We start from the raw sequence: 10000 nt of genomic DNA on the forward strand, positions 1-10000 counted from the left end.
GTCTGTGTGTGTGTGTCTCTGTGTCTCTGTGTCTGTGTGTCTGTGTGTGCATGCGTGTGTGTGCATGCGTGTGTGTGTGTGTGTGCGTGTGTGTGTGTGTGTGTGTGTGTGTGTTACACAGAGGCTGGCACTGTCACAGGACGCAATCCTCTTACTTACTGCCTGCTTCCCGACTGTGCCCTTCTCCTCTTGTTTACCATCTCTGTGCCATCCACCCCATTCCTCTGAGGCCTTATAGTGGAAACTCTCTCCTGGAACAACCTTCTCCCTGGGCGCCGCCAGCCGCCACAATGACATCCATCCAATATATTTCCAAAACCAAACTTGGAACGAGCGTAATAGAAAAAGAAAACAATTAGTAACAATTTGGAGGATCTCAGGGCTCAATAAGAACACAACGGAAACCCAGAGCTGAGCATACTAGCGTGCACACGCAGACACACGCACATGCACACGCACACACACACACACACAGCTTCTCACCATGTGCGTGTATCACACTGTGAGAGGGAAAATACCCATGGTGCGGGGGGAAGTCCCTCTCTCTCCTTCCTCCTCCACCTCATCGCAGGCTAATTACACGCTTGTGAAACAGAGCGTTAGACTTCCGCCCCTCCTGCCCTTCCAGCTCTCTCTGGCCCTGGCGGACCAGGTTCTGGACAAGGTAGCAGACGTCACAGGAACATCTGAATCACCCTTCTCAGTAAACATTGGGAGACCCATCACCAACCCCACATCCCCTCTTTCTCTCTCTCCTCTCTCTCTCTCCTTCTCTCTCTCTCTCTCTCTCTCTCTCTCTCTCTCTCTCTCTTCCCCCCCTCTCCTTCGTGGACTGGCACTCATCCTCTCGGAAAACGCAGTGCCTTCCAGCGCTGGCTGGCTGTCAGGGGGTTCCTTCCCCTGAAGCAGATTTAAGATGACAGTGTAGAGATTATGATATTACCTCGTAGTAGTGTTCCACACGGGGCCCGGGGAGTGAAGCGCGGTTCGTCTCTTCTCACGCAAGCTCGACTAGCACAGGGACTAGGTGGGTTTATGTGAGGAATATTTTCCCACCAAAATACAGACCCTTATTTAGTTTGTTTGGGATCCGATAAATCTGTTACGCGCGACTCAAATTCCGTAGTACGTACTGCGGCCGGTCTTGTTTGTCTGCGGTCTATCGGCTGTCGCATGTGTGGATGTCGACGGCGAGATCGAGAGAGGCCTGTCCCTGTGAGAGGATAATACGGTAGAGGAAGAGGCCTTCAAGTGCAGCGTATGTGAGATGTGTCCACACACCTACCCGTCATGCGTACAATGTATGGACCCCGGACAACTCCTCATGCTCTTTCTGTCCAGTAATGGAGGGAAATGATTTGTTTGGTCCATAAAAGCCCAGAATCATGTCTTCATCACATGTGATGTTATTGTAAAATTTGGCAGTCTGATCCGTCATGAACGTGTCTCTGGATCCTGCTCCCTGGGAACCGCGTCTCTCACTGTGAGTGTTTCATAATGTTCTACTTGCCTGCGGAGTCGTGATACTTGGAGCGTCGCCCCCGCCGGCGTCTTGGCCGTCTCTCGGATGCCGTGCCCTGGACGTCCAGCCCAGCGAGGTGTGGGAGATGATCCCGTGCGGAGAGGCGGCTGGAGGCCCGGGCGCCGTGGAGGAAGGAGGCTGTCGCCCCCCTCCTGTTTGCTTTCAGTCACGGAGCGCTGTCCTAAGTGTTGTCTGTAAATGTGGGAGCTCGGAGCTGCGGAGGTCAGGCCTGAATCACTCCTGCCTGTTAACCCTCTCTGAGAGCCAGATCACTTTCAGGGCCCCCGGAAAACAAAGACGTCTCCCCCGTTCGGGGGTTGCCTTTATTTTCTTTCGCCCCATTTCTGTAGTGAGCAATAATAAATAGGGCTCCCTACGCGTCTGTCTCCTTTTTCCATTTGGCTGCTTAACATCTGTTAAGTAAGCGCATTGCCTCAGCTTATCTTAAACATACATATTTTCATAGCGAGTGTTCATCTTGCTCTCCTCTTTGTTATGAAACTGTATCTTTTCGCGAGGAGCTCGGTGACCCCTCATATGTGAATCAACTGCTAATTGACAGCCAGTCAAAACAACTCACCTTCCCCAATCCCAGTGCCAAATGGTTCGCCCCCGAACCCCGCTCACAAAGCACAACCGTGGCACATTCTTAAATTCACCTTGGAAACTCAATATATTTGAGATCAGTAGCAGCTGAATTGCCCGCTCGTATCGGTTTGTCAAAATTGGCGTGAAACTCCCAGATAAAATCAGAAAAAGTTGGAATTCTATTAAAGGGAAACAAATGCGGCCTTTGAGGAGAGGCAGCGGGCCTCCCAGTGACCCGGCGATCAGGTTTCATCTCAGGTGAGGAGACGGCGGTGCCCCCTCTCTCTCAGCCTGCAAGGGAAATAGGGTCACGTACCCCAGGGGAGCCGTAAAAGCAGGGCCAGCCAGACCAGGACAGACCACAGACTGTCCAATATTAGGTCCTGAATTCTTTCTAAAACAGGAGAAAGACAAAAAAAAAATCTTTACACCTGTATAAGCAAGATTCCACTTACAATAACAGGTGAAGCAAAGTATTGGGTTCTCTTTCCTCCCTCTGGATGATGCAGTCAAGCATGTGTGTGTGTGTGTGTTCTTCTGCTTCCCACTCTGTCACTTCCAAAGTGTCCCTGTTTAAATCCATCACTCAAGACAAGATGATTGGGGAGTTAACTGCCTTCTGCTTTTGATGGCTGTCATTGAGGTCGCCTCTCAGTTCCCCCTCCCGACGAATACCGTCTCCCGCTTTTTGTCACGTGACGCTAGGGGGGGGGGGAATCTATCCCTGTCTAATTAGCCTCTGAAGGCTATATGCGGATCTGTAAAATGTCACTCGGCTGAGCGATGTCTTTCGGCCCGCCAAAGGCGTGTGTGGCCGGAACTAAGTGGATGTTTTTCCGGGAAATCCGTATGATGTTCAGGCCCGGCTGGAGACGCGTGTATACATCTGTAGAAGTTATGATCCCGCTGTTGCTCCCCGACCCCAGCCCTGCCGTGAGCATCCTCGCCCTGCTAGGCCGTGTCAGTGACATAGCCCAGGATCTCTCAGTAGGGGAGGCGAGGGGCCTTGCATCACTCTCCCTCATCGGCCCAACAACACTTCAGAGCTTCCATTCTCATCAGCGCCGGGACCTGCTCCAGAAATAAATTAAAGGAAGATTATTTCAATCCCTTTTCGTCTAATTTTCTTTCCTCTAAATAAAATGTTTGCCAGCAGCGTTCTTCGCAGGCCCGTAGTCAACGCCCGCCCCCCCCCCCCTGAGGGGGTTCGACGATCACAACATCTCCCAGAGTTCTCCGGAACCACCTGGGGCCCATCCCCGCAATCACGTTCACCCCGGGGTCAGCCTTGTTTTGTTGCGTTGCTGTTTACCCCCCAACCCCCACCCCCCCCTCCCCAGAAAAAACTCATAACTACAGCAGAACCGCAAGTGGCCGACAGCACGAGTGCTCATGACCTAATGGAAGGCATCTTTTTGAAGTCATAGACGTCTGCTTGGCTGAGCCCTGCTGAAGACAATGCAGTTTGAAGTTTCCTTTTGTTGTTTGTTTGTGGAGAACATAATGCTGCTAATGACGCTAAGTTGAAAGCCGTGTAGAGGGGCTGTAACCCGAGCCCAGAGATTACCCCGCTGGTCCTCTGGTGCTCTGGTCCTGATCCATCTGAGGTTCTGATCCATCTCCACCAGGGTAACTGAGCCACCGCCACCGTCTGCTCCGTTCAGCTGCACAGCCATCAGACGTGGACCCGCAGGGTCTGGAGCAGGGCCGTCACCCACACACTGGACCATCTCCACTCATGCGCGCACACACACGCACGCACGAACGCACACACATATACACACACACACACACAGACTCTCATACACACACACACACACTCACACACACACTCACACACACACTCACACACACACACACTCACACGCACACTCACACACACACAGACTCTCACATACACACACGCACACACACACGCACACACACACACACACACACACACCCATGACCGCTAACATCACCGCTAGAGCCCACCTCACTCTGGGACCCCTCGGCATGCATAAACACCAGGCCCTGAATATTAGATTAGAAAATTACCCCCACACAAATTTGAAACCTAAATATAAATGGCGACGGCTAATGAGAGCCAGTTGTTCTCTCCCTGGGAAAGAGAGAGGGCCTGATTCTGTTGCCTCTTGCCTGGATCTCTGCAATTAAGCCCACCCCCCAGGGGGGCCTTCTCACTCTCTCTCTCTCCCTCTCTCTCTCTCTCTCTCTCTCTCTCTCTCCCTCGCACCTCCACACCACATCTGGGCCTCCGAGGCGGTCGCCAGCTCCACGGATGAGATGGCTTCATTGTCTCCCAACTATGTGAAGCTCCGTGGAGATGGCAGGGGAATACGCTGCCATTAGGACAGGGGCTGGCAGTGTTGTATCTAATGTTTTTTTAAAGGGGCCATCATCCATTCCATACTCCTCCATCTGGATGTAGTATTGTGATCCTGTATCTGGCTTGAGGTCGTTATATTTTCACTAAATGTCTTTGTTTTTTTGATTATTTATTTGTTCGGTTTGATGTGTTGTTTATTGGATGCAGTGTGATTGAGCAGGTTGCGTATACAGTATTAAAGTCCTTCCAGCAGCATATCCATGCCATATGATTAGATGGGATGAACAGAGAAGATTTGTATATAATTTCTGAATACTTACATCATACTGATGGGATCTGAATCCCTCTGTTTGTTTTCACTAGCGCTTATGACGTTAATCTAGTAATTGTCTCCTGACATCTTTTTACAAGACCTTGCTGCACTACTTGCTCATTCAAACATGGAAAATGTTCTTACCAATACGCAATAACAATGCTATGTGTCCTTATATTCACCCATATCTAACCTTTGTGTTGGTTGATCTGTAGATAATTGAGGCAATAAATTACGTGAAGCTCCCAGAGTGGTGTCAGGCATGTTAAATCATAGTAGATTGCTGCAGATTAAGACTTGGGGCATGGCCGGCTCACAGCTCCAGGGCCTGGATGGAGTCGTGCTGCGTAGCGTCATCATCTGACTCAACGTGTTGAGCACCACGGCGTAGTCTGCAGAATGTCACGGCCTTTGAATCGGCCCGTTTAACATAGAGCAGACTTTTTTTATCTGCCGTTTTTGTGGCAAATTATTTGTAGGCAAACCAATGCTGCATGCAGGCCAACATGCTTATGTACTGTACTGTAGGGGGAGAATGTTTTGAAGTCCAATAAGTAGAAAAAAAGCCTCCCTGTCTCTGGAAGCCAACTTTCTGTTGAGCAGCACAGCTCCCCACAGGGAGGATATTGACTTTCTCAGACGTTCTTTTGTGTTTTTTTTCTTCTTCTTCTTCTTTTTACTGCAACAGGTTTTATCATTTGGTGTGTGTTTCCGAGCCATGACTTCTCCAAACCACAGAGCAGATGAAAAACAAGGGTGCAGTACGCTACGCTACATGGGCCAATCTCTCCCTCTGTTCTGTTCTGCTCTACTCTATTCTGCTCTGCTCAGCTCTGCTCTGCTCTGCTCTACTCTGCTCTGCTCAGCTCAGCTCTGCTCTGCTCTGCTCTGCTCTGCTCCGCTCCATCCTGACAACATGACAGCAGTTTTCAGGCCCTGAGCGTGTGACGTGTTCTCGTCCAGTAATTACATCCTCCTCCCGCCGGGTTGGGAAGTCAGGACCCGGGATGCCTGACCAAGGGCCTCGGGAATGTCAACATGTTAGAATTATTACTGTCACCGGATGTTTGGTATCTCCTGTCCGAATGTGGCATCAGCGAAACAAAAGACCCCCTGACAAGTCAGGAAAATATTAGGATATTGATATTGCTCCCATCCTGCCCAAGAGGAGGGAAAGAGAGAGAGAGAAACAGAGAAAAGAGAGAACTGTCAGAGATGGTCATGTTCTCTAAAGGGCAGCAGGACACCTAGTTTTTTCTTCTTTTTTTGTACACTGAACCAGCTGCCTCTCTCTCTCTCTCTCTCTCCTTCTCTCTCTCTCTCCCTCTCTCTCTCTCCCCCTCTGTGTCCTGTGCTCTGCTCCATGTTGTGTATAAAGTGCAGTTGACAGTCCCTCTGAACTGCTCTGCCTCCATTTGCGATCAGCCGGGGGTCACAACCCCTCACAGTGCCTTTGTTGTGGTTCAGTTGAAGTGCATAGCAGGTTGCCTTTGTTATTGAAGCAAAGTTCAACATATTAAACGAACCATTTGATGCTGGGGCTGCTTGTTGTGCTTACAAAAGAGCAGTGACTTCATATTATACATTTCTTCCTCCCCCCCAAGAAAATTAGAGAGTGAATTGTGGTCTTTATGACATTTCAGTTAACTGTTATTATTTTCTTCATAATCAGGTATTGCATTGAGCTCCTCAGTCAGCAGAAAAGAAAATGGGCCTTGACATTCCACTTTATGGTCTTTTAAAAAGTAGAGTAGCCCAGCATGAGCTCAGACTGTAAACTCTGGAAGTTGAAGCACAGCGCGGGCGCTTGGTCCAGGGAGCCTGTACGACTCCAACAGACACTTGAGCCGTGCTGTCATCATAAAGCTGGAAAAACGCTCCCTCCTTCAATAATCTTCCCTCACTGATGATGTGTGACTAAAGTGACCTCTCGCTCACTCGTGTTGTCCCACGCTAATGATGTCACACAACTGACCTCTCAATCAACGACGCACTGTCCCAAATTAAAAGACAATAAAGTGCGCTGTCCAAATTCTAATTATACCACCGCCCTGACACCTCCATTAGCGATGATGTCTCTTTACTAATGATGTCACTGAACTGATCCTTCACACATCAGTGATCGTTCGCGTTAATGATGTCACCGTAGTGACCCGATGGCGCAGCAAGTATCCATGTTCCTCAGAAGTGAAGTAAGTCTAATGGCAGAAGAACAGAAGACCTCCATGCGTTATGGGTTAGGGGTCTGATCCTCCCATCTTTTACTTGATGTGCCCCTGTCTGACATTAGCGACTCTCTGAAGCAACTGAAGACATTAGTGTCAGTGGCTGTGTACACATGTCAGGCTGCCACATACGGTTCAAATCACCAAACTCTGAGCAGAAAACATGGAGCAGTTTGTGTTATTAATACACATGAATAAGGGATGAATAAAGGGCAGTTATTACACAACTATCGAGGCGAAAGTGGGGGCCCCGTTGGAAAAGTCATATCAGTCGTCCAAACACCTGTGAAAACGGGTGACCTCAGCGTGGAATGACAGTCGGTCCCTGTGCAGTACTACAGCCCCTCAGCTAGGCTGCATGTCAGTCAAATGACACGCAGATGCACCCGCTGTGATTGGCAGTTTGAGATGTGTGGTTTGTGCACTTCTGAGACTTTTCCACAGTTGAGGTGTTGTTGTAGAGAGGATGACCTCATGATTGGCCATGGGGGTTTTGATCAGTGTCGGAGAGTGATTGCGCAGGGATCTGGAAACAACGCTTCAGTGCCACCATTATATAATAGAAAGTAATGACTGGAAAATGGGATTTAAACCGGAGCGAGCTGTACATGTTTGCATTGTGGATTTATTACCCTCTGTCAATGGAGAAATTGCCGGATGCTTGAGAGCACATATACCTGGTCACTTCACTTCCTGACTCATGTTCACAGGGGAGAGAAACGCTGGCCTGCAGACAGAGGGACGCAGCCAACAGTGTGTGTGTGTGTGTGTGTGTGTGTGTGTGTGTGTGTGTGTGTAGTGTGTAGTGTGTAGTGTGTGTGTGTGTGTGTGTGTGTGTTTTATATACATTTGTATATGTATATGTTTTATAGTGTGTGTGCGTGCGTGTGTGTGTGTGTGTGTGTGTGTTTTAGTGTGTGTGTGTATTCAGTGTCATTTTTCATTTTCATTATACTCTATTGTTCTTCCCATTCATTTCATGTACTTATTTGTGAATCTAAATGACATTTAAGAAGTAAAGAACATTGTGCTCTGTCTTGGTTGTGTTGGTAGAGAGCAGACTGGGTAGTTAGTGTAATTGTAAATGCCTGGGCAGCTCCAGCCTGGCCAGAGAGGAGACGATCTGGTGGTTTCCTCTGTTCTCTGCTTGTTCCCAGCAGCTGCAGCGTCTCCCTCCCCTCCCAACGAGGAGCTGGGTTTTGGGGATGTTTGCGTTCGCCGGATACCTTTTTCAAATACCTCCTCACCAAATACAAGTTTACTCTAACACAACACACATGTACTGTAGCCCCATAGTCCTGCTATTTCTCCATCCCCGTGCTCGGAAAAATCGTTCACTTCTAGTGGAGAAGCGAAGCACATCCTTTCCTCATTAGTTGGAGAGGAGAGGGGTTCTGGCACGGCGTGTGTATGGAAGCCCGGCATTGCTTTTTATATGGATCTTGTTTTTAGCCTTTGATGACACTGTTTAGAATAGGAAATATCTAATAAGTCAAGCATTCTGTTTAATGTGCTGCCAGTGGGTTTAATATATGCCTGGAGGTCTGAAACAGTATCTCCGCCACTGCAATAATATACATTTAATTCTCAGGAAGAGGAAGGCTGAATGTGGGAGAAGCAGCTGAGAGTACATGGCTGAAGAGCTGTAATAGGAACCATGTGCAGGTCGGGGAAGACAGGGGTGGGGGGGGTGAGTTGGGTGGGGGAGTTCGGTGGGTATGGGGAGGTGGGAGTGTCTGGGGGGTTGGGGGTATGGGGGGGTTGGGGGAAGTGGGGGGGTATGGGGGAGGTGGGGGTGGTTATGGGGAGGTTGGGGGGGGTATGGGGGAGGTGGGGGGGGTTATGGGGTAGGTTGGGGGGTATGGGGGAATTGAATTGGGGAGGTGGGGGGTATGGGGGAGTTGGGGTTGGACACCGACCGCCTCTCTACAGCTCACTTCTATGAGTTAATGATAATCATGTTAATGCACACCAGCAGCTAATTAAAGCAGACGTCCTCCATTAACATCCGAGGCGTTCGTGTGAGAAAGCGTCAGGGATCGCCGCTCTGACACCGTAATCGTGTCGGATGTTGCCGATTAAACGGCGATTATCAAAAAACACTGTGGTGTCACACCTGGAAAGACCGCCACTACATCGTCCTGAGGACGGTAAAAAAAAAAAAATAGGAGTTCAACTCGTGTCGTGTTTGTGTTTTTTCGACCACACTTGGATCCAATGGAACCCAGCTGAAAGCTCCTTTGTCTTGTCTCCCTCTTGTATTTATGTATGCTTACATTGGAGTGACTAGTGCCTCTGTTTCGTAAGTGTTTTCTTTCCGTGATAGATCATGTTCTAGGTAGTGTTTAACTCTGGTGTGTTGTTCTCTCCATCTCCCCCGTGGGAATGCGAAAACAAAGAGCGTTGTTTCAGGGGGCTGGGGGAAGGATGAGGGGAGAGGATGAGGGGAGAGGATGAGGGGAGAGGATGAGGGGAGGATGAGGGGAGAGGATGGCACGGCCTGGTAGCAGAGGCTGCCTGCTTTGATTTGAGATGAAAAACGGAGGACATGTTCACATTGATTTATATCATCTGCCACCTCGGAATGGTGCAGAACCCAAAACACTTTATGGAGAATGCCACAGCCACTGCACGGAACCATCCGGGCTTCGCCTCGGTCGAAGCTTTTAAAGGCGCATTCCGATATCGTAAGAAGTGCAAAAATGATTTTAGGACCGCAGAGAAAAAACCCTCGGAGGGATAGCTTTAATGTCTCTAACTGCGGCCAGACAATATACTGATGCTTCGGTCAATTTGTTCATGGTTTCAATCAGCCCAGATATTTGGTTTTGTGCACTTGTAAAAAGAGAGCCAAACACGAAACAAAGTCACCAAAGAGCCCCTCTGTTCTTTTATTGCCCGCTGTGATCCCACACTACTGCTAACCGAGCAGAACACATGTTGATTTGTTTTGAGATAATGTTTTAATCCGTTTTTCATTGCTATTGAATATCCGTGTTCGGCCTTGTATCAGACCTCCCCGC

General features: G+C 49.1%; 1 protein-coding gene across 1 annotated transcript in view; it reads left to right on the plus strand.

Annotated features, from left to right (window-relative positions):
- vps13b (vacuolar protein sorting 13 homolog B) overlaps positions 1–10000 on the plus strand; it is a gene marked incomplete at its 5' end in the record, with an annotated part of 281095 nt that overhangs the window by 198180 nt on the left and 72915 nt on the right.

The sequence above is a fragment of the Nansenia antarctica genome (genome assembly GCF_963989245.1).
Source record: "Nansenia antarctica genome assembly, chromosome: 10".
Classification (NCBI taxonomy): Eukaryota; Metazoa; Chordata; class Actinopteri; order Argentiniformes; family Microstomatidae; genus Nansenia; species Nansenia antarctica.